We start from the raw sequence: 6,631 nt of genomic DNA on the forward strand, positions 1-6,631 counted from the left end.
AAAGACAGAAAGAATCTGTGTCTGAATTCTTTGTGCGTTTTCTAAACTTCTCTTAACCAATGAATTAAAGCCAAATCAAAAATGTTGAATAACATGAATGCAAAGCAAGCGCAATTAATCAGAATCACCACATCGAATTAGCACGATATGTCCGTAGAGACTCTAGGAAAACGAGGGAACTTGACGCATCAGGTGGTTTCACTGTTAAAACTGAAAATCCCGCAATCAAACTTCTTACCCCCCAGCCGTGCACACAACAAAGGGGGAAGTCAGATATGGTATGTTATCACTGTGGAAGGAGGGGTCATTTCAAACGTCAGTGCAGGCAGTTGCAGAGGCACATGACGCCACAGCTGACCTCGGGTGATATTCGGCGCCCATCACATCTTGCAGAGTATGAGTCTGCTGATAGGAGATCCTCACTACAGCGGAGTAACGAGAACTCGTGTGCAACCTTTCAAACCCAACCAAGCATAGGGGTGCCCACAGAGTGATGTCAGTTCCAAGTTATGTATGATGACCCTAACATTTTCAAATAACGGAGAGGATTTGCCTTACTTTACCCTGATGGTGAATGGGCAGCTTCTAACATTCCTGCTTAGTAGAGGTGCTGATGCTTCATCGATGACAGCTAAAGAATATGAGGGTCCTTTAACCAGATAATTCACTCTGTGGGATTAACAGGAACTGACATTGCATGTCCTGTGACACCTCCCTTGGAGGTTAAAGCTTCATGTGTTAAACCATTTATTCACAAATTTACAATTATACCAGGTGCTCCACTAAATCTTTTAGGTCGTGATATGATGCATAAATTGGGCATGGACATTAGATTCACTGCAAAACAAGTTGTTTTCTCTTTTCTGTCCAGTTTACAGGCATCCATTGATCCATTACCGACATGTGAACTGTACAGCAGCTCACACACGCCGGTTTCCTGTACACACCGATTAACCCTGTATTGAAAGCTGATGGGAAAACCTGGCGATTAACTCAGGATTTGTGAGCTATTGAACAATTAATCATACCACTCGCACCGATTGTGCCTGACATTCCGACTGTTATGAATTCTGTGCCATACTCACACAAGTATTTTACTGTCATTGATTTGTGTGCAGGTTTTTCCTCTGTGCCCGTTCACCCAGAGACTTAATTGTTAGCTTGTACAAATCTGATAGGACAGCTAACTGAAGCAGTTCAGCTCCCGCTGCAGCAGCCAAAAGTCAGATTAAATCACCGTTTCACCAAACAGACGAAACACAGATAGCGATGAACGTGCACATAATGAATATACCTGATATTGACATAAAAATCGTACAAAGTCAGCCAAAAGAGGCAGATTTGGAGCTTTGGAGCAAAAGTGGTTGTGCTCCAGATAAAGGAGGGATTATAAGAGACAAAAGGGTAGAATCACAATACCAAAGTAAGGATTAATTATTCTACTAAGGCACTACCATGGCTTGTCTCACACAAGCTGTGCAAAAGATGTTAAGGCAATTAATCAATTGTATTGCATTGCTGATGTGCATAAGACCGCAAAACTTGTTTTGGACGCATCTCTAACATGTGTGCAGGTAAATCCGCACAAACCAATTAAGCACGATGCGTTGTCGCATCCAGAATCACCGTTCCAACATGTACAAATCAATTTCACTCACATGCCGTCGATAGGTAATCCACAATATCTCTTGATAATTATTGATCGATTCTCAAAGTGGCCAGAAGCATTTCCATGCGCAAAGGAAGAGGCTAAAACAGTAGTTAAGATCTTATCGAAGGAGATAATACCTAGATATGTCATATTTTCGACCATCGAATCGGATAATGGGACGCCTCTCACGTCAAAGGGGACACCGCTGCTAGTCAAGTCAAGTCAAGTCAGCTTTATTTATATAGCGCTTTTTACAATTTTCATTGTTACAAAGCAGCTGTACAAGAAAACATTGACTATAAGTAAAACATAAAAGGTTATGGAAGTCAAAACACAGGTCAAATATCAGACACACAATAAATTCCTATATGCAGTGTTAATTAAATAAGACTATCAAATTCTAGCAGCCCCCCCGGCCAGGCAAACAGTGCAAAACAGTATGCAAACGGTGGCGAGGAACCCAAAACTCCATTGGAGGAGAAAAAAAACCTCAGAGGGAAACCAGGCCTAACCAGGGGATTCCAGTTCCCCTCTGGCAAAAACTGCTGCCTCTCCACAAGCTCGACAGTGCTTACACAACAAGGCAAAATAAAAAAAGTTAGATTTAAAATTGTCATTAGAAAACTTCAGTCGCTATTAGATTATTAGAGTCGCCACGTCCTTCGTCCAGCATTTGTCAGGTCTGGAAATGGATTGCACCCTGCCCGCTCCGGTAACCTTGGATTGCATCCTGCCCGCTCTAGTAACCTTGGAACAATGAGACAAGACTGGCTGAGAGTAGAGTACTGTTCTGCACTCTTTGATGCAACAAATGCATCAGTTGTTATTGGAAGTGTCCCTGGTTCCGGTTGATCTAACTAGTGCAGCCTAGATCTTTGAAATATATATATTATGATAGTGTAGTGTATGCAAGATTAAAAAGATGCGTCTTTAGTCTAGATTTAAACTGACAGAGTGTGTCTGCCTCCCGGACAGTGCAGGGAAGACTGTTCCAAAGTTTAGGCGCTACATAAGAAAAGGATCTGCCGCCTGCACTTGATTTTGAAATTCTAGGTATTACCAAATGACCTGACACCTGAGAGCGTAGTGCACGTGATGGACTATAATACGTTAGAAGTTCTCTCAAGTAGTGAGGAGCTAAACCATGCAAGGCATTATAGGTAATAAGCAAGATTTTAAAGTTTATGCGATGCTTTATAGGTAACCAGTGCAAGGTTGACAGAACCGGGCTAATATGCTCATACTTTTTTGTACGCGAAAGAACTCGAGCTGCCGCATTTTGGACCAGTTGGAGTTTTTGTAATAGGCCTGCAGGGCAACCACCTAATAGTGCATTACAGTAATCTAGTCTTGATGTCATAAAGGCATGTATAAGCTTCTCTGCATCTGATGGTGACAGCATATGATGTAGTTTAGATATATTTTTAAGATGGAAAAACACAATTTTACAGGTGTTGGCGACCTGGTTCTCAAATGACAGAGTACTATCGAATATAAAGCCAAGATTCTTAGCTGAAGATGAGGGTTTTAATTAATTTATACTTTATTTTTGGGTCAGCACGGGGGGGCCACAGGGGTGGCCAGGGACATGTCTACGGAGGCACGGGCCTCCATAGGCCTCCGTGTAGAACCGCCACTGATACAATACTTAATGGGTAGCCAGTGAAGGGTTAATAAAATTGGGGTTATGTGATCGTATATTCTGGACCTGGTTAGAACTAACTGTAGTTTGTTTATTGATGATGCAGGACAACCACTAAGTAGTCAAGTCTTGAGGTCATAAAGGCATGAATAAGCTTCTCCGCGTCAAAAACATATAGAATATTTCGTAATTTGGCAACATTTCTTAGGTGAAAAAAGGCTGTTTTCGTGACATTTCAGATGTGATTTCGAAAGGACAAGTTGTTGTCTAATAAAACGTCTAGATCTTTTACAGTATTTGTTGGAGTTACTGTACATCCTTCAACTTGCAGTTTATAATCAGAAATATTCGGTTTGCGTGTCTTTGGTCCGATAAGTAATATTTCTGTTAGAATTTATAAGAAGGAAATTACAGGTCATCCAATGTTTTATATCTTCAATGCACTCTGCCAATTTGGATAGCTGGGAGGAATCATCTGGTCTTGATGAGGTATATAGCTGAGTATCATCTGCATAGCAATGGAAGCCAATTGCATGTTTTTTAATAATGTTTCCGAGGGGCAGCATGTATATGGAGAACAGCACGGGTCCCAGAACCGATCCCTGAGGTAATCCATAGTTTACTTGCGATAGATTGGATGATTCTAGAAGTATGTCATGGTCTATGGTATCGAACGCAGCACTAAGGTCAAGCAGGACCAGGAGTGAGATGTTACCTTTATCTGATGCTATAAGCAGGTCGTTTGTAATTTTAACGTGCGCAGTTTCGGTGCTATGATGCGATCTAAAGCCTGACTGAAATTTTTCGTGTATGTCATTATTTTGTAAAAAAGAGCACAACTGAGTGTACACTAATTTTTCTAGTATTTTAGACAGGTATGGGAGATTTGAAATCGGTCTATAGTTTCCTAGTTCATTTGGATCTAAGTTTGGTTTCTTGATTAGAGGCTTAATGACGGCCATCTTAAAGGGTCCTGGGACATGGCCTAGATTAATTGATGAGTTGATAATGTTATAAATGGGCTCAATTGCAACAGGTAGTAACTCTTTTAATAATTTAGTTGGTATGGGGTCTAGTAAGCAAGTTATAGGTTTAGAAGTTGCAATAAATTTAATTAAATCTTCCTGTTTTATAGGTGAAAAACGCTGGAGCCTTTCTTTTGGAGCGATGGTTGATACTAATTCATAGGACAGACTTGGAGGTTGAGTTTTTACTATTTTGTTGCGAATGTTTTTGATTTTCTCTGTAAAAAATACCATGAATTCATTGCTACCAAGGTGTGGCGGAATAGCCAGGTCAGTTGATGTCTGTTCATTTGTTAATTTAGCAACTGTGCTAAATAAAAACCTTGGATTGTTTTTGTTGGTTTCAATGAGGTTACGGAGGTGCCCAGCCTTTGCTGCTTTTAGTGCCTTTTTATAACAATTTCAATTGTACCTGTTATGAGATAATGATCGGTGACATCGTCGCTTTGAGGCATAATATCTATATTGGTTAGATCGGCTCCGTGAGATATAATCAGGTCTAGTGTATGAATCAATCGATGAGTGGGTCCTTTAATGTGTTTTATTACTACAAAAGTATATAGTAGTTCTGTAAACGCCAGTGCTAATGCATCGTTAGCGCTATCTACGTGGATATTAAAATCTCTGACAATTAGTACTTTATCAACGTTAACCAATAGGTCCAGGGGGTCTATACACAGTAGCCAATGTAAAAGAAAGCAATGTTTTTTAAATTTTGTTAGGCATAATTATGTTCAACGCAAGCACTTCAAATGATTTAAATTTATTCTCTGTTCTCTGAGTTACAGTAAGAAAGTTTCTAAATATAGTAGCGATGCCACCACCTCGACCAACCGGATGTGGCTCATGCATATAAAAGTAGCTTGGTGGGGTAAACTCATTTAGACCGAAATAATCATTTTGTTTAAGCCAGGTCTCGGTAAGACAGAGTATATCAAGACACTGACTTTCGTGGCACATTTCAGGTAAAAACATTTTGTCCCTGGCCTGGCAGTTTTCTCTTTCATGATTCCAGTCTCTTCTTACAGTTACCATCGCTATGACAGTTTTTTCAATACATTTAACAAGTTTCCTAAACTCTTAACGCACCAACACACCTAAAACACACAATTGGCAAAACGGTCAATTTCATGCTCAAAATCACACATTGTAAACTAAACTCCAAAACAAATTTTCAAAATACAATAATTCACTAACACAATACACTATGTCTAACAAAACACTGCAAACATGTTTCAAAATCAAATAATTATCCAAAACACTAACACATGTTCTCTTCCAACAGGAGCATTTAGTCAATCATAACACAATGACAAAAAAAAACACTTACATCAGCTGAATTTACAGAAACTGAATTATTTTATGTGTCAGGTCTGCCCTTATACAATAGACAGTTTATTGTATTGATCATAGATTGCGTTTTGCACTGTAGTTTCTTTTGAAGCCTCTCTACATTTTAGTTTTGTTGGGTTTAGTAAATGCATGCATTTTGTTTCTTTTGCTGCAGAAATATAATACAAAAATGAATGACCATCTCAGCGTTGCTTTATAGAATGCACAGTTGTTGGAGATTGCGCCGCACATGGTGATGTTGGCTCCTCTCTGGCCCGGCACGGTGACTGTGGCCCTTTTGCCAATTATGTTTCTCCCACGGCGACGCCTTTTCACCAAGTTGAAGCCAGCCTCGTCAACATATATAATTTCATGTGGGACTTGATTGGCCTCCAACTCCATGACTCCCTGAAAGTAATTACACAGTGTATGTAAATGCTGTGCTGTATATTTACTGTATGTCCTAATGTTCTCCAGGTTTATAGAGTAGTTTACCCCAAAACACACAATGTATAGTACAGTAATGACTGTATTGCATAACCTTACCTGGACATATTGGTGACGGAGTTCTTTGATGCGCTCATTGTTCCTTTCAAAAGGAACTTTGTATAGTTGCTTCATTCGGACTCTGTGTTTAGCTAGAGAAACGGATGTTATGCTGATTGCTGCAATGTTCCCAAAGACAAGGTTGTCCTCTACAACACTGGACTGAATGTCCTTCAGTTTTATTTCATTGTCAGCAATCACCATGTTGACAATAGCAAGTTCCTGTTCTTCATTTAGGAGCTTTCCTCTGCCCCCTGAGGGAGGTAGACGTTGAATCCTTAGAGGGACAAAATACAGTTACATATTAGAGATCGGAGGCATAGAGTCACTCTACTAAATAGTAAAATTATTTACACTTTACTAGAAGCATATCCTACCTGTTGGTTTCTCTCAAAATATGGACAATGGATCCCACTGTGTCCCGGCTGAGATTTG

Source organism: Barbatula barbatula (genome assembly GCF_947034865.1).
Source record: "Barbatula barbatula genome assembly, chromosome: 19".
Taxonomy (NCBI): Eukaryota; Metazoa; Chordata; class Actinopteri; order Cypriniformes; family Nemacheilidae; genus Barbatula; species Barbatula barbatula.